Source organism: Rattus norvegicus, chromosome 11 (assembly GCF_021556685.1).
Source record: "Rattus norvegicus strain SHRSP/BbbUtx chromosome 11, alternate assembly SHRSP_T2T, whole genome shotgun sequence".
NCBI lineage: Eukaryota > Metazoa > Chordata > Mammalia > Rodentia > Muridae > Rattus > Rattus norvegicus.
Window position 1 is genome coordinate 41,082,973 of NC_141544.1, and position 23,963 is coordinate 41,106,935.

At 39.3% G+C, this 23,963-nt stretch overlaps 1 protein-coding gene and 1 pseudogene across 8 annotated transcripts in view; one reads left to right on the forward strand and one right to left on the reverse strand.

The window, feature by feature from the left end:
- Positions 1 to 23,963, reverse strand: part of Grik1 (glutamate ionotropic receptor kainate type subunit 1) — a 400,463-nt gene that overhangs the window by 233,103 nt on the left and 143,397 nt on the right.
- On the forward strand, positions 9,781 to 11,279 carry LOC102549158 (sorting nexin-1-like; annotated as a pseudogene). Its single transcript, XR_015633012.1, has one exon. The product of XR_015633012.1 is annotated as a sorting nexin-1-like, transcript variant X2 (transcript).

A 23,963-nucleotide genomic window follows, 5' to 3' on the forward strand; every position in this document is an offset into this window, starting at 1 on the left:
GAACAAGTTTCCATTTAACGTTTCCTTCTATTTACTACAACCTGATCGCTGGCACATTTTCCTCAGTAAAAGGGGGCACCAGTTCAAATCAGTTTGTAAACGTGCACATCTGAAACCCAAAGAAGAGAACCTTAAAAGATTGAAGGACCAACAGTTTGTGAAGAACCACAAACAAATTAGACAAAAGTAGCTCTCCCCGTAGGGGGTCCCATTTCTTTTATGACTGTGAGGTTACATTGGAATTCTTAATTAAACGTACTGTAAATATTATGTTCCCGAATGTTTAAGTTTACATTGATTTGTGACTTTACAGTCAAAACTTTGTCTTAGATTTAAGTTTCTACTGATTGCATCCCTTACTCTACTGCACACACAAACCACTGCTCTTAGGAGGGTTAAGTGCAGCTACAAATTGAATGGTGAAGTCGTTGAGGAAGAGGCTGGCAAAAAGTTCACAGCAAGAAGAGATGGGTCAAAACATTGATATTTCCTATCAGGAAGCTTGGGTTACAAATTCTCTGTAACATTTTCCAAAATACATTTTCCAAAAATACATTTTTTGTGTTTGTTGTGTTAAGACAGAGCTGCAAAGAAGGGGTTCTGTCTGGCCCAGGGTTATGCTGACTTTGAAGTCCTCTGCATGCAAGTTAACCGGCAAGTGACAAATGGATCAGGCACAGCGGGCCTTGCTTCCCCTAGGTGTCCACTCACTTCGGCCTGCAGCAGTATACCCTGGAAATATTTCAGAGTGAGCCCTGGCAAGTGTTTGATAACAAGACTGGTCTCATGTCTTTGCCTGGGTTAGATAATAAACATTTCTTTTGCTATTCCCAAGCTCCTTCCTTGTCCTCAGACGCTACATGGGTAAATCTTTTTGACATATAGTTACTTGTCCTTGGCCAACAAGATGGAGTCATGTTTCCTTCTGCCTCTTTTTTTTTATTATCCCAGCCTACACAGAGAGAACAAGCTACTTCATCAAAGGCAGGCACTGGCCAGATAATCCTGCCTAGGTTCCTAAAAATTGCGGAAGTCAGAGACAAGTGTGTTCCCCGTTCTTCCACCATAGCTCATTTCAAAGATGATAAAAATCTGTAAAGCACACAAGGGAGAAGAATAAGGCGGTCCAATATCTCGATCATTTGTAACATATTCAGGGGGCATGCAAGTATACAGTGAGAAAAAGGAAGACAGCCCTGTGTGAATTCAGCTAGAAATAAAAACTGAGTAGAAAAACTTCTCATATTGTTTCGTTCATATTTTATTTTTGTTAACATCTATCTATTTGTTTATTTAATATGTATGTATAAAATTGGCAAGCTCATAAACACACCTCACATACACATTCATCCTCTAGGTTGAAATATTCAATGGGAAATATCAGCAATGAATGATTAATGATTAATGATTAATGATTAATTTTTAAATCATGAATGGTTCTCTGTAGTGCCATAAGCTTTCAAATTATTTCACAAGGTGTTATCTGTCCCTTTGTCTAATATATCAAAGCTATCTGTGTTCCCTGTCTGTATGTGCCACCTTCCCACGTTCTCTGTGTGCCCCATATGCATGTGTCACCTTCCCACATTCTCTGTGTGCCCCATCTGTATGTGCTACCCTCCTAGTAATTACTAGGAGATCCCTTATCTATCAGTTTAACTATCATGACATTGTAATAGTTTTTATCAATGTAACTTTTATTTCACCTAATAATGTCTGCAAGATTCAAGAATACTAACGTGACCAGTTCAGACATGCCAAGAAGAATCCTCAAAATGTTTTCTTTGAGTGAAAAGATACAAGTGTAAGGAGATGCTTTGAAAGAGAGGAACCATACTCACATAAATTTCAAAGACGCCTGTCACTATGTTTCTATTTCATTATTAGTTTTACTGCTAATCTCTTACTGTCCTTAATTCATAGGTGAAGGATCACAGCCTGAAACCTACCATTCATGGGTTCAGATATCCATTGGGGGGGTCTTGGAGGCAATCTTGCAAGGATAAGTGGGACTGTGGTAGTGAGAGGCACCTGGTCCTTTCCTCTTGCATGAACTAATTCACTCTATCTGCTAAGGTGTTAATCACAGCAGCCAATCTCCTTATTAGGGACTGATTTCTGCTACTCCTGGCAAGGCCAAAGGAGACTTTCCTTGCTGGTGGCACTTGTCTCCCTACCAGTCTTATCCCAAATCAGAAGAAAACAAAACAAACAAACAAACAAGCAAATAAATAAATAAATAAATAAATAAATAAATAAATAAATAAATAAATAAAAAGACAAAAAAGAAAAGAAAAAAGAAAAACCCAAGAAAGGCCAGGAAGGTTGTTCTCCTGCCTTACTTATTCTCAACCCTTTCAGTTGTGTAGAATTTTATTCTCCATTGGCTCTAGTTTGTGCTTGCTACCATGGTGAGCTCGCTGTCTCTCTCTCTCTCTCTCTCTCTCTCTCTCTCTCTCTCTCTCTCTCTCTGCTAAGTTGTCCTCTTTAACCATTCTCTTTCTTCAATAGTATATTTTCATTTCACAGCCTTTCCTTGCAGGGTTCCTTCTCTGACTTAAAACAGCTAAACCCTCCCTTCAGCTATGCAGCACCCCATTTGCATACCATGTTGTGTCATTATTTCTTTAGTGCGTGCCCTCGTAGAAAACTGTATCTCCTTAATATACTCTGATCAAATATTTGAGTTGTATAATGTGAATATTAGCATAGATTTTTATCAACAAAGCACTCTTCAGGAGGCCTGCGGATTTACAATAAAAAGATCTGTAGGAATTTGTGCTTGGGACAGAATATTTTCTAATCTCATTTATGAGCCTGAATTTAAATCTACACAGCTTTGTCACACCCCAATTAAAGTAAGAGGACGTCCATCTGTCTCCAGTATGAACAGGTGGATGGTACTTTACAAATAGTGACACTGAGGAAACCATTTTCATGCTTTGACTTCCTGTTGATTAAACAGAAGGGTGTGAGGTTTAGAATTTGTCAAAGTTGCCCACATAAGATATTTCATATTTTATGTTTCAGTGAATTATTGTTTGTTATAGAAGCAGTCACCGTCACTCTCACAAGTATTTGCTGGTCTGGGACCTCAGCAAAGAGCTAGTTAATAGTCACCTTTCCTCATACTTTTAAATTGAGTGCTTCATAGTTCTATTGTCACTGCTCTGGGTTTCTGCTTAGACTGTAGACCCTGCCTTTATAAACGCTGTCTACCAAGCATGTCAGGCAAGAAAGTGTATAGAAGTTAACTATTGAGAGAGAATAAGACTACTTAAACTGGCCTGGTTGCCAATCATAGTCAAACTGGGGGACATCAAACAAGAAGACAGTAGCAAGAGCAAATGCTCTTAAGTTCTACCCCAACTCTCCAGGAATGAGCTGTGGCTTGAGCTCTTCTGCATGTTCCCAAGATTATTTCCCTAGTGACCTGGATTCAGCTACAAGGAAGTGGCATCATGCTTCACCCAGCATCAGAATCTCCTGGGTACGAACTCCCAGATAGTCTTACTCAGAGTCCGAGTGGACCTGAGAATCCTTGTTAACTAGTTGTCAGGGACTGCTGTTGATATTCATCAAGGTATGGCACTTTCAGAATGTAGTGAAGGATTCCCAAAGCAAGATTGGACAGGCGCATCGATAAAGAGGAAACAGACAATCAGAAAGCACTTAGGGTACAATGCTTGGCATTTGAAAATACCCAGAGGAAGAAAAAGCACGTGGAAAATTGGAAGTTCTGATTTGCATTTGGTCCAATGTTAAGAGTTTTCAGATGTATCATTAAAGTGGCAAAGAAACAACAGATCTTCTTGACATCATAAACAATATTAAGGAGTTTGACGTTATCCTTCAGCCAATGGTAGAGGAGGATGAATGGAGAGAGAACATCCCATGATTCTCATTTTGGAATACTAAAGCAGATGGGGCCCGCACTTAGAGTACAAAATATTTCTGCTAATAGTGTAAAGTAGAAACACTGATTTAAAAATCAAGCCACAGAAGTTTGTGATGGGATGATGGTGTATAGTTGAGGGAAGAATAAAAGGCTGTAATAGAGTAATGGTTCATAGGTGAGGGGAGAAGGAAAGAGGGCTCCTATGCTTTAGGCCTCCATGGCTGGATAGAGAGTAGATGTGCAATGGAGAAATTGTGTCACAATTCAAGCTGTTTTACTATCAGAAAATTCTCCAATGACCTTGAAATTCATATTCCTCATCAGTAAGAGAGCAATAAATGCAATAAATCATGGAGTGCTATGCTGTCTCGGTTAAATGAAGTCATATAACAGAGCTTGTAAGTTGCTCCTTTGCTTCCTGCCTTCACAGTTTTATATCTGTTTTTAGTACCAGCGCACACAAATCACAGATGACCAAGCCCATCTAACACTTCTAGCAATGCTTGGTAGCAGCTATAGTTTTAGCCTTTCAACCTCCAGTACATAAGCTCTTAATTAAGGAAACAAGGAAATCCAAGGAAGTATTGTCACCACTCTAGAACTAAAAAATGGAGTAAAGTTATACTGCTCTTTCCTTATTTTAACCGTTATTGAAAATAAAATTGAAAATTCAAAAGTGTTTTCTGGAAAGCATTTCTGAAAATAGTCAAGTTTAGTTTCTTTTTTTTTTTTTTTTTTGGTTCTATTTTTCGGAGCTGGGGACCGAACCCAGGGCCTTGTGCTTCCTAGGCAAGCGCTCTACCACTGAGCTAAACCCCCAACCCCTCAAGTTTAGTTTCTTAAACTGAGGTAACTCATTGCTTCACACAGATAGGTTACTGTCTTGTACATCCACCGGAACCTGCCTATTAAAGATGGTTTTTTTACAGGTCTTGTGTACCCTTCCTGGGCCAACTCTTATCAGAACTTTTCTGCATGTGTTTCCAAGAGGAAATTATTTGCTCTGTTTTATTCTAGTCTTCCCTATCAATGATATTAAAATGCTGAATCCCATATTGTCAGGCCAGTTCCTCCCAGTGGGCAAATGAGTTGTGAAACACAGACGGGCCCACTGATGAAAGTCCTTGACTTTATGTCTCAGCTTCTATGAAGCATATGCTACTTTAGCCCCATCTAAGGAATGGGCCTTTGAGGTTTGAATATTTATTCTTTAACACCTTTATTTATTTTATGATCAAGTGGGAGGATTTCTGTGATGGTTTGTATGTGCTCAGCCCGGGGAGTGGCACTATTAAATGGTGTGGCTCTTTTGGAATAGGTGTGTCACTGTGTGTGGGCTTTAAGACCTTAATACTAGTTTCCTGGAGGCCAGTATTCTGCTAGCAGCCTTTAGATGAAGATGTAGAACTCTTAGTTAGCTCCTACTGCACCATGCCTGCCTGGATGTTGCCATGTTCCTACCTTGATAATAATGGACTGAACCTCTGAACCTGTAAGGTAGCACCAGTTAAATGTTGTCCTTCTAAGAGTTGGTGTGGTCATGATATCTGTTCATAGCAGTAGAACCCTAAGACAACTTCACAAAGAATAGGGGACAGTAACAAATTAAAATGATTTTGATGGAAATATTTTTAAAATCTTCTTCCTTGAAACACTCCATTTTTAATCATGAGATAATTACTCCAGAAAGTATGCCTTTCTATTTCGTTTTAGTGTACAGCAGTCCCATAGATGAACCACAGCCAGGAGAAGTCAGGCTTAAAGGTGGGTCTCTGAAAACAACCAGAAATGTTTTGTTTCCTAACTTGCCAAGAATTATTTTCAATCCCTAAAGCAGCATGCATTTCAATCTTTTATTTACCTGAAAAGAAAAATTCCAAAGTTTCTTAATGCTGCAAAAAATGGATGGGACATATCAGAAAAATTATTGTTCCTTTTGCATGAATACAATGTTATCGGAGCTAGCAGATGTGAGTTTGTCTTTCTAGGGGTTAGTATCTTTAATGGCAGCTGTTGACATGCACTGTGCTAATTATAACACCACAAAGAAGCAAAGTTCTATAATTGGTCTTTTCCTGGCGTGTGCTTGTGTTCGCTATCTAAGTCAAAAGAAATATATTCTTGTGTGTGTGTGTGTGTGTGTGTGTGTGTGTGTGTGTGTGTGTGTTCACAAGTCAGGATGAATGCTTGTGGAGGTCAAGATTGGCACATATCTGGTATTTTCCTCTCTAGCTCCTAACATTGCTATTATGTTTTGACATAAGATCTTTCCTGATTTTGTGGCTCACTGATTGTCCAAACTGGCTGGCCAGCAAAGACCTGAAATCTCTCTGTCTCTATTCCAGAACCACGGGATTTTGGGTACATACCACTAGACATTTCCATAACAGTTCTGGTTGTCTAAACTCAGGTCCTTATCCTTGTATGTCAAGCACCTTATCCATTAAGCCATCCCTGAGCTCCAGGTTGTCCACTATGACAAAACGATGTGAACCATCAGCAGAAGAAGAACTTTAGGTTGATGCATGCAAAGAGCTACTTAAGGGAGGGCCTGGAGGTGTTGAGTACACAATGTACTCAAATACAACTCCTGATGTATGTTCTTAGCTAGTCTTTCTCTCAAACGACTTATCAGCTCAATGGCTGGGCCAAATTAACTGGATTCTGAAAGCTGCACTCATTTACTGAGATAACATCTTTTTTTAAAAATGTGACCTCATAAAAAAGCAACATCTTCCTGTCTAAGTTTTGCTGACAAGGCAGAGGTGTTCTGACTGGTGAAGGTTAATGATGTATACGGCGGTGACCTGCAGGGTGCAAGTGAAGGAGCCTGCACCTAATTTTGGTCTTTAAAACACTAAGTGCTTTGCAGAAAGTAGAGCTGAACTTTGGCTTTGGCACTCATTAGCCTCGTGTTCTTGGTCAAGTTATCCAACTTCTATGACCCGGAGTTTGCTCATCTGTAAAATGAGGCTAATTATACTTACCTCAGAGTAGGTGTTGCATCTTCATTAGGGGTGTTCAATGAAATAGGCTGTGCGAGTAGTTCATTAGGTGGGAGGTAGATTCCGTTTACTTTGGAATTAGTGTTGGGTAGATGTTTCATGCTGCATTTCTATTCAGGCATCATCACACTTAGCAGCACCCCTCTTCACAGCCATCATCATGAGCTTAAGGAGACCTTCCAAGGTTTATATACTTCAACCTTAAATATATCCACCTTTCACTTGTGTGTTCACCATTGTATAGTAACATTGTTGGAATATTTACAAACACGGTGACAGACGATTCAGGAAAAATACTTAACATTCTGAGTGGAAAGTAGGTGCTCTCCTTTGAATTATTCATGGGGTTAAATACCCCAGAGGTTGCCTAAGGCTTCATTTCACTTTGCTAAGGTATATCTACCTGGAATGTAGAGACTTCACTGAAAATCTCTGCCTGCACTGGGAGAAGTGGAAGCAGGTTGATCAAAGCAGCCAGGAAAACAAGCAGCATGGGACTGGGAGGATTCGGGTAGGTATACCTGGTATGTGCAGAGTTAGTTTAGTGAGTGGTTTTAGATCGATAACTTGTTTTTGATGTCTATATATTGTTTTTAATTACAGAATAAGGGTTTATCGATTTCCTATCCATCTTAATATTGTATTTCAGGATTTTGTAACTGAATCATTGTTGCTTTTGTTATGCTTTCACACTGGCCTCACGTTTGACATATTTATTGGAAGGCAAGGGGAAATAATTGGAAGCAGTGTTTATATGAATGTGACATCAAGGTAGCAGGGAAGAAATTCTGGCCTGGAGCACAGTTTCTTCCCACCATTCAAATCATGCCTGCTCACCTCAGATTTACACATCATAGCTTCACAATGTGAACCAAGTGTTGCATTGAAAACTAGAAAACAAGGCAGGGAAGATGGCTCAGCTGGTTAATGGTGTTTGCAGTTGGGCAGCACAGCCAAGGGAGTGAACTCTATGTAAAAGTGAGAGAGACTCTCCTGAAAATAGTAGAATGGAGGCTGACTGAGAAAGACCGTGAACTTGTGTACAATGTACATGTGAGTGCACATAACACTTTTTCTGCTGTACTTTAAAATCTGCGATTATGTTTTCAAAAATTCTTGGGTATTTCTCATTTACACTTCAAATGTTATTCCCTTTCCGGGTTTCCAGGCCAACATTCCCCTAACCCCTCTCCCCTTCTCTATCCGTGTTCCCCTCCCCATTACCACCCTCCCCCCAACAATCCCGTTCACTGGGGGTCCAGTCTTGGCAGGACCAAGGGCTTCCCCTTCCACTGGCGCCCTTACTAGGCTATTTATTGCTACCTATGAGGTTGGAGCCCAGGGTCAGTCAATGTATAGTCTTTGGGTAGTGGCTTAGTCCCTGGAAGCTCTGGTTAGTTGTCATTGTTGTTTATTTGGGCTCTCAAGCCCTTTCAGCTCTTTCAATCCTTTCTCTGATTCCTTCAACGGGGGTCCCGTTCTCAGTTCAGTGGTTTGCTGCTGGCATTCACCTATGTATTTGCCATATTCTGGTTGTGTCTCTCAAGAGAGATCTAGATTCAGTTCCTGTCAGCCTGCACTTCTTAGCTTCATCCATCTTATCTAGTTCAGTGGCTGTATATGTATGGGCCACATGTGGGGCAGGCTCTGAATGGCCGTTCCTTCAGTCTCTGTTCTAAACTTTGCCCTCCTATTCCCTCCCAAGGGTATTCTTATTCCCCTTTTAAAGAAGTAGTGAAGCATTCGCATTTTGGTCATCCTTCTTGAGTTTCATGTGGTCTGTGCATCTAGGGTAATTCGAGCATTTGGGCTAATATCTGTCTGTGCATCTAGGGTAATTCAAACATTTGGGCTAATAGCCTCTTATCAGTGAGTGCATACCATGTGTGTTTTTCTGTGATTGGGGTACCTCACTCAGGATGATATTTTCTAGCTCCATCCATTTGCCTATGAATTTCATAAAGTCATTGTTTTTGATAACTGAGTAATATTCCATTGTGTAGATGTACCACATTTTCTGTATCCATTCCTCTGTTGAAGGGCATCTGGGTTCTTTCCAGCTTCTGGCTATGATAAATAAGGCTGCTATGAACATAGTGGAGCATGTGTCTTTGTTGTATGTTGGAGCATCTTTTGGGTATATGCCCAAGAGAGGTATAGCTGGGTCCTGTGGTAGTACAATGTCCAATTTTCTGAGGAACCTCCAGACTGATTTCCAGAATGGTTGTACCAGTCTGCAATTCCACCAACAATGGAGGAGTGTTCCTCTTTCTCCACATCCACACCAGCATCTGCTGTCACTGGAGTTTTTGATCTTAGCCATTCTCACTGGTGTGAGGTGAAATCTCAAGGTTGTTTTGATTTGCATTTCCCTTATGACTAAAGATGTTGAACATTTCTTTAGGTGCTTCTCAGCCATTTGATATTCCTCAGCTGTGAATTCTTTGTTTAGCTCTGAACCCCATTTTTAATAGGCTTATTTGGCTCCCTGCAGTCTAACGTCATGAGTTCTTTGTATATTTTGGATATAAGCCCTCTATCAGTTGTAGGATTGGTAAAGATCTTTTCCCAATCTGTTGGTTGCCGTTTTGTCCTAACAACAGTGCCCTTTGCCTTACTGAAGCTTTGTAGCTTTATGAGATCCCATTTGTCGATTCTTGATCTTAGAGCATAAGTCATCGGTGTTTTGTTCAAATAGTTATAATCATTTTATGAAGTAAATTTTCTAAGTACCACTATGGAAGGATAATTGCCTTTTGAAAGCCTAGGATGGACCTACTCCTAGCTGCCTAGAAGCCAGTACTCTGCCAGCAGCCTTCAGATAACTCTCAGGTTCTCCTGCACCATGCCTGCTGGGATGCCACTTTGTTCTGCCTATGCCACAGTGGAACTATCCCTGGATAGCACACAGAATAACCAGAAGACAATGCCAGGCAAAACACTTATTCCTCATCCTACGCAAGAAGCCACAAATTCTCCTAAGCCACAGCCAAGCTATGAAGAGCTGGAGGAAGAACAGGAGGATCAGTTTGATTTGACAGTTGGTATCACTGATCCTGAGAAGATCGGGGACGGTATGAATGCCTATGTAGCCTACAAAGTCACCACACAGACAAGCTTACCGATGTTCAGAAGTAGGCAGTTTGCAGTGAAAAGAAGATTCAGTGACTTTCTGGGTCTTTATGAGAAGCTCTCAGAGAAGCACTCCCAGAATGGTTTCATTGTCCCTCCTCCACCTGAGAAGAGCCTAATAGGAATGACAAAGGTGAAGGTTGGGAAGGAAGATTCTTCTTCTGCAGAGTTTCTTGAGAAACGGAGGGCTGCTTTGGAAAGGTACCTTCAAAGAATTGTGAATCATCCTACCATGTTACAGGACCCAGATGTCAGGGAGTTTTTAGAAAAAGAAGAGCTGCCTCGAGCTGTAGGTACGCGGGCTCTAAGTGGTGCTGGTCTCCTTAAGATGTTCAACAAAGCTACAGATGCAGTCAGCAAAATGACCATCAAGATGAATGAATCAGACATTTGGTTCGAGGAGAAGCTCCAGGAGGTGGAGTGTGAGGAACAGCGCCTACGGAAGCTGCACGCTGTGGTGGAGACTCTAGTCAACCATAGGAAAGAACTAGCACTGAATACAGCCCTGTTTGCCAAGAGTCTAGCCATGCTTGGCAGCTCCGAGGACAACACAGCACTGTCTCGAGCACTCTCCCAACTGGCTGAGGTGGAAGAAAAGATTGAGCAGCTCCACCAGGAACAGGCCAACAATGACTTCTTCCTCCTGGCTGAACTCCTGAGTGACTATATCCGCCTCCTGGCCATTGTCCGAGCCGCCTTCGACCAGCGCATGAAGACATGGCAGCGCTGGCAGGATGCTCAAGCCACACTGCAGAAGAAGCGGGAGTCTGAGGCTCGGCTGCTGTGGGCCAACAAGCCTGACAAACTGCAGCAGGCTAAGGATGAGATTACAGAGTGGGAATCTCGGGTGACTCAGTATGAAAGGGACTTTGAAAGGATTTCAACAGTTGTCCGAAAGGCGGTGACACGATTTGAGAAAGAGAAATCCAAGGACTTCAAAAACCACGTGATCAAGTACCTGGAGACACTCCTGCATTCCCAGCAGCAGCTGGCAAAATACTGGGAAGCCTTCCTTCCTGAGGCCAGGGCCATCTCCTGAGGGACCAAGGAGACCAGAGCCTACCTTCGTGACGCTGCCTTTTTATATACTGTCCTCCTCCCCTTGATGGACCCCAACTGATACCCCTGCCTTGGCTGGACTTAGCCCTTCCACTCTGCCCCACAGACAAACTGTTCCCAGTTACTCTAACCAACATTTCATTTAGCTTCCACATATATTTTCTTACCTAAGAGAATAGTTTCCTGCTTTAAGCAAAAGACCTACAATAGGTGGTGGAGTTATAGGTTAGGGGTGGAACAGTGATATAAATATATAAATACAAATGTATATTTTTCAGGATGTGGTTTAGGAACTGGGAATAACGTTTTCTGTTACTCCTGATGGTGCCATGAAAGATTATGTAATAAAATATTTGAAAATCAAAAAAAAAAAAAAGAAAGCCTAGGATGAACTTTGAAGATTTATTTTCACATTTTAAACTTAGCTCCTTTTATGTTATTATATGGAAGCAGCTCACTTCACAATAGGGTGTATTATAAGAAACGTATTGTTAGGTGATTCAATATTGCTTGCAGACCATAGCATGTACTTATACAAACCTAGAGGCTGTACGGCATTCATGTTTGGTGAAGACTATGGCTGCTGGAGGCCTTGGGATTTAAATACAGCACCAGAGAAAATGAAGCGATCAGAAGATAAGTCAACATGTGGTATAGAAGGCTACTGACACCCTATTATATTAATTTGCTTTAGAGTAAAATTTTCTCACACACCCTCAGATAATGATGGATAGATAGGGTACTAAAATAAACATGCAACAGTTATATTTTTATCATTATTCGTTATCATTGACTCTATAATTGCATGAGCTCCACCTGTATAAAAGAGCCTGAAGAGTAGGCTTGCAGACACTAACCTCACCACAAATATAAGGGATGTAATTAGATGGCCCTCATGTCACTAGGTGACAGGAATTCTTTAGCTCCATTACAGCAATCCTTCTGTCATGAAAGCTTGTCATAGGGTCCATGGCCATGCTCGGGTGTCAGGAGATGTCATGTTGATGTTGAGGTGAGCACAGTGCACTCACCCTGAGTGACAGCTCTACATGTCACTGTGAAAGAAATATGACACTTATTAGCATCAAAGTGGAGTCACCTGAGTTAATGATGACAACAAGGAAAGCCAGAGGTCAAGAGCTGTGTGAGAAGCAATCTTGTGTGTAGTTGTATAAGAGGCATTTTCACCTAGACCTCCTAGAACCACACACTTACAGAGGCTACAGTCTTCTACACACCATTCTTCCAGGAAGATAGATCTTTAGCCACTATCTCTTCACCCTCCGACTGATAACACCCCTTTATCCGAAACATGTGGGCTAGGATTGCTATGCTAAAATATGTATTTCTCTCCCCCAGTTTTGGCTTTTAAAAGCTTGTCCTTGATCCAACCTTCTTAAGTCTGCCCAGAGTTTAGATGTGTTTTGTATATTTCAGTTTATGTGATCTGCTCTTCCCATAAGTAGTCATACCCCAATAAATATCTTTCTTTGGAGAATTCCTTGTTGATTGTCATTTAGGTCAAAACCCTGTACGCCTGTATGTGAGCCAAGATTAAAACTCATCCATTTTTTGTCAGAGTCCTCTTGTACTCTCTTCTGTTTAAGTAACCTCCCCACAGAAAATATTTCCTAATTATTTTTTTTGGCAGTGAAATTTGACCAGTATTGTGGTGACTTAAAAGAAGTAATTTTATTCTCTCACAGTTTTGGAGTCAATAAGAGATGTGGTATTCTTCCACATATCTGCATGCCCTCTGAAGTCTCTATGGATACATTATTTTTCAAGTTCTGTTGGTTCCAAGGATGCCTGGGATTATGGACAAGTCACTCCAGTATCACTCCCCCCAAAACACACACTGTCAAAGTCAGATGGTTATTTATTTATCTATCTATCTATCTATCTATCTATCTATCTATCTATCTATCTATCTATCTTTAATATTTTTCCCTTGTTTCTCCTTTGTGTGTTCCTTATGAACACACTAATCATTTAAGCCCATTTGAATACTGCAGCATGAATCTTTCCTAAAGAGTATTTAAGTTTCCCAAATGTAATCACTTTTCCAGGTCCCCGGTGAAGCTTGTTACTTTCACCTTCAACTCACTAGTGTGCTATTTGATTTTTCCAACACACTTACATTCTGCCTGTTCATGTGTGTCATAGACATTGAATCAAATGAGCACTATTGTTGGATTTACCTTCTTTTACTTGTTCTCCCTTCCCCTCCCTCCCTCCCTCTCTGTGTCTGTCTTTGTGTCTGTGTCTGTGTCTGTGTCTGTGTCTGTGTCTCTGTCTGTGTCTGTGTCTGTGTCTGTCTCTCTCTCTCTCTCTCTCTCTCTCTCTCTCTCTCTCTCTCTCTCAGCATTACGATAGAAAACTCTGGAGCATCTCCACAGTTCATTAAGTTTCCTTCAACTGGTTGGAGCAAGACAAGGGTGATTCCATTTTATGCGTTAATATGAGGCAACCCACGGGACACTTCCCAAAAGCACCTTCTGAGAATGAGAGCATCTTGACAAAATTCATTTGATACGGGAAATTTCTTGAGAGTCTACTGTTTTAAGAAACAGTTGCATAGAAATTGAGTCTGTACCCACTAAGCCCTTAGACAAGAGGGTTTCTTTAGAAAGAAACAATTGCCATGTTCCATAGCTTTGAATAATAATAGCCTGGCATGCATTCACAGGCACTAGAGCCTGGGAGTCTCTTCCCATCTCTATGTTCAGCCTTCTCATTTCTCTGAGATTCATTGTCATGCATTTGTTTCTTCCTCTTTAATGAATGGATATTGCTTTCCTAAAATTTAAATTTAGTTTCAAATACATATTTATGATATCATTGTCTGTGCTCAAGCAGGTGATTTTAAGATGATCTATAAGTATAACCAGGCAAACGGAGTGCTCAAATGAATTCTGCCCAGACATTTCCCATTAATCTTTGAAACACTGCAGGTGCATTTATTAACACAGAGGACTTTGTATTAGAAACTCATGATCCTTGCTGACATATTAAGCCATTTTTAATTTGTTCTTATCATTATGAAACTTTTTATAAAAAAGATATTAAATAAATCTAGGGTCAAGCAGCATAGAGTGATTTGGGGCTCTTGGGGGAAGCAAAGGGAGTTATTAATCTTATGTAAATGCTTACTTATTTTTCAAAGCTTTTAAGTCTCACCAAATCAGTAAGATACATGGACTATCTGGAGGAGGAGAAGAGGAGGAAGGCAATTTCCTGTTTATTTAATTGATACATTGTAACTTTTTCTTGGCAGGTAAAGCCTGCTAATGGAATCCACCGAGTGCAATCATTATTAGAAATGTCACCATGACATTTGATTAATTCAGTCTATTCAGTTCTGGAACACAAATCATGTGTTTATTCTAACAACATAATTAAATCCTTTTTCCTCTTTTGGTGTTTCTAATATATTTAGAGATTCCCCCCACCCTTAACATGGTTTATCTCTATGCACAGCTGAATTCTCTCCCCTTTTGGCTACATTTCAGTTCTTGCCCCACGGCAGAAGCATATCACATGTTTATATAATCTCATCAGTGATTTGGTTATAACTCTGAATGATTTATACATTTTTTGGTGATTTATGCAGCTAGGAACTGAGTAGGCCTGACTATTTTTTCTTTTACCATCTCTCATAGTCCTTCATTTGGTTCTTCCTATAATGGAGTCCTATAATGAAGTACTTCTCAGTTTCTATTAATTAATCTATCTTTATGCAAAGTTTTCAATGCCACAGTACCAGAAGAGTTTTCCCACCCCAGTCATTTATTTGTTTGTTGAGTCATCCAGTAGGCTTAGATACCAAAGACAACACTTGGCGTTAAAAAGAGACAAAGTCTGTGCCCTGTGGAAGCTGATAGTTTAGTGAGGGGAGACAGGTCAAACATGCTCAAGCATGTATAATAGATGTAATGGTTTGTATATGCTTGGCCCAGGGAGTGGCACTATTAAGAGTTGTGGCCCTGTTGGAATAGGTTTTCACTGTGGGGCATGGGCTTAATACCCTCTGTCTAGCTGCCTGGAAATCAGGCTTCACCTTGCAGTCTTATGGTGAAAATGTAGAACTCTCAGCACAGCCTGCACCATGCCAGCCTGGATGCTGCCATGTTCCTGCCATGATGAAAATGGACTGCTTCTGAACCTGTTAGCCAGTCCTAATTAAATGTTGTCCTTATAAGAGTTGCCTTGGTCATGGTGTCTGGTCACAGCAGTAAATTCCCAACCAAGACAATATATTATGTTGGGATAAGTGCTGTACAAACATATGGTACAGGGTGTCTTAGGAATTTGAATGGGTGAATTGAAGAAACTGTCTTGTTTTCTTAAATAAGTTGGCCAAGCTAATTTTTGTAAAATGTTAACTTGGGGAAAGACACAAAAGCAAGGAGGAGGAAGGTACTGAGATGGTCTCAGAAGTATTGTAGATTTTGGGGATCAAGACCAGTAGTATTGGAGCAGGAACACATCTGGTAGAGACTGAGAAGGACACGGGTTCCTAGAATAGCATACTGAAAACAGATAACCCATCTGAATATAAATTATCTAATGCCTGTGGATGGTCATCTCATTTACTGAAGGGAGAACTAGACACAGACAACCAAATTTCCTTTCATTGTCTTCCAAGTGATTGGCTTAAATATTTTTTCCTACAGACCAACTGGACTACAATGTGTGAATCCAACTCACTTAAACTTCAGTCCATTGTCTGTTCATTACAGCATCTGGAACTTAATTTGCCTCTAATTACAATGTGTAACCACAGTGCTTTCTGAAAATCACTCCTGGGAAAATACAACCTTTGTTTCCCTGTCCATCAAGCCATTACCTCCTCCCACTCCCTTTTACTTGGTTATTTCCAGCCTAGAGTATTCCTGTCTATAAAAGAAAACTACCCTTCCTGCCTCTTTTCTTAGTTCCTTGGAGACCTTCTACCTGAACTTTATTGATATTCCAGTAGCTTCTATTGTCTTATTTCAAAAGCTTTTGATTGCAAAGGTTTCTCTGGATAAAATCTGTCTTTATTTAGGGCCAGATGTGTTTTCTGCTTCTTAGAAAGTTTGAACAGAGGATAGGCATAACAATGGAAGTTTGTGAATAAAGGGGTTCAGAATGGGTGTCAAGAGGAAATGATATGTAAAGCTGCAAAGGGCAGATAGGCAAGGTGCTGAGAGACAGTTTAAAATTGTATTAAAAATAGCAACATTGTTTTGTAAGAATTATTTCTGCCTTGGACTATGTTTGCTTTTCCAAACTATAATGCTTGTCCAGTTCATAGATAAAGGAAAACTGTTGGATGGAGGAAGCAGACTAGGAGACATACCTACAGGGGTCCTCTGTCATCATATGTGACATAGGTAACTTATAGGAGATGTCTTAGGAAACAATGCAAGGAAAGACCCAGTTCATGATGATTTACCAGACGAGGAAACTCGGATGGTTCACCACACTCTTTACTCAACCAGCAAGGCATAGCTACCTTCTTGTAAATATGACTCCAGAATCATAGATATCCCAGTGAACAAAGACACCTGAATTCTTTTTTTGTTGGGAGATTTGCATACGAGGTAGAGGCACAGGTTCTAAAGGAGTCATCACTTTAAGAGGGACAGGTTGTGGTGGTTGAGTGTGGTAAGAAGTTCCTTAGTGGGGAGCAGCTGACAAGCTGTAGACTTAAACTGGATGCTCTGAGGAGGTCATATCGACAGCAGGAAGCAGCCATGGACCAATGCACAAGTGACTCAATGTGACTTAGGGTGAAGGAGAATGTGCTGTGAGTTCTCATCTAAGACAGAACCTGTATCTGAATCCACACAACCTCAAGGTGTGGACGCTGGAACTACGTGCTCTCTGCTTCCTTGTCTTTGTCTAATCCTAAAACCAGAGGGGAAAGGAGTAAGTCCTTACTAATATTAAGATGGAAACATTATCTCTCTGTGTGATGGAGCATTGTTTACAGCATTGCACTGTAACTCCAGGGGAACTGGAAAGGGAATGGGAAGACTAGCATTTATTTACAGGCTAAGTCAGGACCATCGAAAGGCTATTTGTTAAGTAACAGCAGGAAGAGGGAAACAAAGAGGGGGTGATGTAAATGGTAGAGTTCAGGTAATTTAATAAGCCAGATGCAGTCAATATACACAATTGAGCTACATGAGCAGCGAGCCTCCAGGATTTTAAAGGATCATCAACCTTAACAAGGAAGGGACGCGGAGTCTTTAGCTAGTAGGCAATTAGTGATGCTTTGTAAAAATCTTGCCAAAGCAAGGGAAAACCCTGGAGATAGACTGACCAGTGAAGAGTCGGAGAGACAGGAGAGTGCAAAAAGGGCAAATGTAGCAAGAGCTGTGAGGAGAAAAAAAAAACCACACAAATTGTAATTTAACATATCTGTTGGACAGTTTTCAATATAAACCTTATAAATGCATTAACTTCTGAATGAGACTATGGTGTGAATAGTGACAATGACTGGTGTGGAACTGTATTCAGATCACACTGAAATCTTACATTTGCAGGCACATATCAAGGTAATGGGAACTATATAGAAAAAAACATGGGTAGGCACTCCATAGTTTTAGGTTATTTTTAAGATATTCAAATGGATAGGACAAAAGTTTCTGTTTATACTATTTTTTGATAACTATAACCTTCACAGATAGAGCTATGACTTATATATTATTTTTGCAAGGAAAAGAGGGATTACAAATTTTAGGGAAGTCATTTAGATTCTACCCACTTACAAATTGAAAGCTATTTTCTACAGTAGTACCTATATATGTAAATTTAAAGGAAGAAATAAGACTCTATAGTGGATTCATATGTGGGCTTAAGTGTATATGTATGTAAAAGTCTATACTTATCTATTTATACTGATTATGTAGACCCCATATTTATGTTTATTGGAATATGTTATTTTTCCTATGGCTTAACTTATGAAGGAGGACATTCCTATGAAACATGATGGAATTGTAAATTCAGTGTAAGAAAATTACTCGTGGCCATTATTATTTGAAATTTCTTGTAGGCAAGGTAAGAAAATGACTCCCTGAAGATACATTTACTCTTTAAGACCACTGGGCTGTCATTCCCTACCACTATGAAGTAATTTCCTAAAAGGCACAGCCCTCTGAATGTGTGAAATCCCAGAGCATAGCTAAAAGCAAGTTTCACCCTAAGTACGCAGTAGGCACTCCACAAATGAAAGCTAAATGGGTATAATTTGAGTGCTGACGGTGAAGCTTGTGATTTAACTATAACCAAATGTCCATTATGGTGAATTAAATATGTCTTCTTAGAACATTCCCTTCACTTAGTTCAATGCAAGAAGTTTCATGGGCTTCCAGAAGCAGGATGCCTTTGGAATGTGCCAGGAATCTCAAGACCACCCTTCCCTAAGAGTGACATGTCTTGGTATGCAGTAGCATTACATATGTAAACACCCCATTAGCAGAACCCACTGAAATCAGGTAGTAATTGCTTTACTGGGCAAAGAAAGGATATCCACTGATATTTTTAATAGGTCTCTTTGAGGTAGAAATAGAATAATTTCTACTTTTCATCTCATGGTACTGAAAAAAAATTGAACCTATTCAATGTCATTGTTTCCTACTGCTCTGTAAATGAAGCACCTCTGTTGTGTGAGAGCATATGTGACTCCCTTCCTCAAATTCAGATTATCAATGACAATACACACACACACACACACACACACACACACACACACACACACACACGTAGAGGATGAGTCATTCCAATGCATATAACATATCACTGTATCTAAACACAGCATTCAACATAGTAATTAATGAGATTTAGCCAGATCACATGAGCACAGGACAATTACCTTTGCAATATACTGGATAACAAAATGCTATGTGGCCATAGCCACATTCCCAGAGGTAGTTTCTTGCAATAGAAGCCATGAAAATAGTGTTATTTAGAATTTTATCCTCTACAGCTCCGGACACACATGGGAGCTCTTCTCTCCGTTAGAGTCTTTGAGTGTGTCTTTCTCTGGCCAGACTTATTGGATTTTCCTTTTCTTTTCTGTTTTTTCCCTTGGTGTGTGTGTGTGTGTGTGTGTGTGTGTGTGTGTGTGTGTGTGTGTGTGGTGTGTCCCAGAATATCACTATGTAGTGCAGGCTAACCAAAGACTCAGAATCCTAAAGTCTCTGGCACTCAGCTTTTGGGGTTATAGGTGTTTGCCACCATGCCCATCTCTTAAGTGTCTTCAATAGACAACTTTTCCTCTCTAGCTTTATCTTGCTTTTTATGTTTTCACTTCTCCTGCTTTCCCTGCCTCATATCCTCCTCCTCCAATCACTGCTTTGATGCTTTCTGATCTTCCTTGAAGAGGGCACTAGACTAGATGGAGAAGGCAAGCCGTCATCTCTTACTGGCAGGGATTTAATTTCTTTCAAATGTAGCTATCACCAGCCAGATAGACTACAGGGATGCCAGCAAATTAGCTGAAATAGAAAAATAAGTTTTTAAATGACCACTTTCAAATGTGTTCCCTAAGTAGAGACTCAGAAAATGTGTAACTCTCCCCCAACAAGCTTGGTTCAAAGCTTTATTTATAATTCACATGTACTTGTCTGTCAAATTTTGAGTTTGGGGGAAATCAAAGAATTCTGCACACCTTGCCAACCCTCTTTGCAGTTTTATCCTTTTGGAAGAGTCAAAAGTGCATTTCACCACAGTTCTGTCCAAATTCTGACATTTATTTCACATACTGATGATATTAAACTTGAAATGCAAGTTTCATGTAGAAGTCATGAAGAAGGAATTGATGGTAATTGACAGACAGTATTTGCATTAGAAAGACAATGATAACACCTTGGTTTCCTCCCAAATAACCCTGGATGGTGATTAATGCCTCTAAAAAGTCTTTTTTAGTAAACTAAAACAGAGTCAATTATACCTACCTTTCACGTGTATATCATAGTGAGATCATAATATTCAGATGAAACAGTCTTATGGAAGTGATGGAAAGGAACATCGCAACAGATTTTAGTTTACAGAAATAATAATTATTAAATTAATAAGACAGAGTATTATGATATCAAATAAAAACATGGAGAAATAGATCAATAGATAAGAGTACTTGCTGCTCTTCCAGAGGACCTGAGTTTGATTCTCCTAACCCACCCTGTAACTCCAGGCAATTGGCACATTCTTCTGACCCCTGTGGCCCCTTCACACATGTGTCAGATACTCAAACACTCACACATGTATACAAGAATAAAAATAAAAATAAATCATAAAATTTAGATCTGTGGATATTACTTCTAGAGGAACATATTAGCCTCAACAGCCCGAGAACCTTTGTACCATCTGAAATAAGCTTTGGAGGACAGTGTTTTGGGTCTGGTCCCAGGTATCACTGCTCACTTTATTATCCAGCTGTCAGACATCACCAAAAGAACTCAAGTGAAGCTGAAGCAAGGCGTTCCTACTTCCTTGTGAATCTGTGAGTCCACAAGCTGTATACAGCTCTAGCTGCTGTACACATCTGAACATCTGGATAAAACTTAAGACCTAGGTCTTCTTGGTGTGTGATATTTCCAGATGGAGTGAAACGCAGTTGGGTTTATTGAGTTTTGGATTATTGTATGGATTCATTTTCATACTTAGAATGAAATTGCCATAAAAAAGGTGTCTCTGAGAAATTAACAACTCATTGACAATAACAGTGTTTCAGATTTTGTCCAGTTAGTTGAAGAAGCCTAATTCTCTATCTACTCTTTTGGATAGAATGACCCTATAAATTGCTATGTGGAATGTAAGCCTATTTTGACTTCCAGCAAACAGATATATCATTGAGACTGTCTTAGGGCAACAGAATGTCTCTTTGATAATGGAGGCTTCTGAATTCCTAATGTTGTATTCTCTGGAATCTTGTTGGTTATCTGTGATTTCTCTTCTTCGCTGGTCCAGCAACTCACATAAGTGTAATGTGCATCTTCTCAAGACATTACATTCTTAACATCCCAGCAGATGATGCCCCTACTATTCCAGGCCTTCAGGCCTTTAATACCCACAACTATGGATAACCTTTGATCCATTTGTCAGGTCTTTTTATCTTCTTCACATAGTGAACCACTATTCTCTTTTTCTCTTATTATATTACCTTAAACATGAATCAATGATAAACCTTTCTTACAATAATTTCCTAAATTCTAATAATTTCAACAAACTTCAGAAAGCACAACTGGTAACTTTATGATACTCAATTCATTGCTTCACACTCTGCAATATAATCTCTGGTCACATCAAGGGCAAATTGAGATGCAATAGCTCTACACTTTCTACTAACTTGTTTTTACATCCTTTCATTGGAAGATCTATAAGCATAATTCTTTGCATGCCATTAATCATCTCTGCTGATGGCTAACATATCAACTTTTCCTTCTCTTGCTTGAATTTCCCTAAATTTCTTTGTAGTGAGAGAAAAAAATGAATTACACAAGTTTCTCTAAAGTTATTCTTCCTTCACTTAATCTGCTCATTCCCTGGTGATTAGAAATGTCTACATTTGTACATTAAGTCAGTCTTACAATGGATATAACTTATTCAGTTTGTTTCCAATTCTGAGATACATTTCTTTAATTAAAGGATAGGGCTCAGATTTTAATTATACCAAATTCTGTACGAACTTTGCAATTGCAATCCTGCATATTAAGGAAACTTATGCAAACATATCTTCAAGTCTACAACTTTCAGAACTTGACATTATATCCAATTCTCTCCGTATTTCATAGAACAGGAAAAATATCTATAAATATGGCGAACTCTTAGTCTTGAGGATATCAGCTTTAGGTTTTAGAAACCTTTGTTATCACGAGTTTTAGTTGGAGATAAGATTACAATTTGGAAAACAACCGAGTGCCCTCCAGTCTAATTATTGATAATAGATATACATCATTAAACCATAAACTTCTATTTTTGTTCCTTGTTCATCTTTTCTTGCTATATTACCTATGTTCACTTTTATTATTGACAGCATGAAATAATTGTATAAGTATCCCCCCACCCCCGTGTGTGTGTGATTAGGGTTACAGGTGTGAACCACCACTAGGGGTCCATTGTTTTATTTTCTTCCAAAAAAGGTATGTTATGAACTACTTTGTGATCCAGCTGCTGATCTCATACATTTTTATTGGGGAGAAACTGCTTTGTGTTTTCAAATATTTTTATCACACACAGTTAGCCGAGCTTGATCTAGATATACATCACAAAAGTTTATTTCGTTCACCAGAGACTAACGTTATGATAGAAAGTAAAACTTGGTAATGTTCAAGAAATCATTAACTTGCCTTCTGCCTCCCAGCATCCTTATGCAAAGAAAAATACATGGAAAGGATGCCAGAAGCACTCTGTTCCTATGTGATGTGATGTGTGGTAGAAGGCAGCAACGCTTTTCGTGAGACTGCCTGAAAAAAATGTTTCAGCTATGTTTTGTGTCTTTGTTATGGAAGAAGGGTCTGATGGAATCACATAGAAGGCACTGGTGGTCTGAGAGCAATTGCTGTCAGTCAAGCCTTTACCACTTATTGTTCTGAAATGAAGAGCTTGATGTGTACAGGTGAACTTCTGATGTGGCAAACTGTTATGAGCAGTGATATTTGACTTCTGTCTACAGTTGATTATATTATAAATTTAACACTGGAGCAAAGGCTTAGACAATAGAAATACGTGCACAAGGAGGATGAGCATAAGTATATGGACCTTCATCTTTTTAGTCAGTCGTAAATTCTTGGCGGCACAAATTAGTTCCTTCACTAAGAAGATAATTTCTAGATTATTTCAGTCACTAGATTATTTCTAGTCAGTTTGTGGTATACATGCCATTTCAATAGGATGACTGAATTTATAAAAGAAGGAAATAAACTGATAATTGATTTTTTGAACAGTTTGGAAAAGACAATTCCATTTAAAAGTTATGAAATCCCAATGAAGAAGCAATCCTATATACATTTGTTCTTTCTCATTCTTTTTTTTTTGATGAAATAAAATAAAGTAGAAAAATTCAACTAGTGAGTGTTTTCTATTAAAATGCCCAACCATCCCTTAATTAAGGTTTCTTCTGAGTAGATATTGTATCTTCTGCTTTTAGAAAATGAAGTCTAGCCATTTATTCCATGATGACTCCCAACAAATCTATTTTCTATTTTTGAGCTTTTTAATTCCAATGAGTTAAAAGCTATCTTCTTTTGATTTTCTACTCACGAGTCCCCAGTGTTCTGTTAAAAACACATTATACAGGATAGATAGCATCTATTAACCATGATGATCCCTGAGTACGGACTCTAAGCAATTGACTGCATTTATTAAATATCCTGTCTGTCTATTGTCTTTGATAATATACTTGCCTGTCAGTCTCGAATCGATCCAACCTGATAATAAGCTTTATTAGAACTCCTCTGTCAACATTCAGTGATACTATTGGTACAGGCTCTTAAAAGAACAAGAAAAAATGACTCACCAGCTTCTCAATTCAGATTTTCCTAGTGAATGAATTGAAAAGCCTTATAACAGCAGCAATAAAATTTAGCTTTACTAAGTGTACAAGAGTTGCTCTTGGTTTTACTGTAGCAAATGATACTGAATACTTTGGGTTCATACTTATTCTTTTCCTCACAATAGCATAGATTAGAGACAAAGGAGAATTCAAATGCTTGGATTTCTTCCCCCTAAACTGTAACTTGAACAAGTATAAATGAGACCTCTAAGTGAACTGAGGTTTTAGAGGGTTGTCAGGCTAAATTGGAGGAGGAAATGCAAGATGACAACCACCATACTTTACAAACACTTTATTTACTCCTTGCCTTTCTGGAAGAATGTTA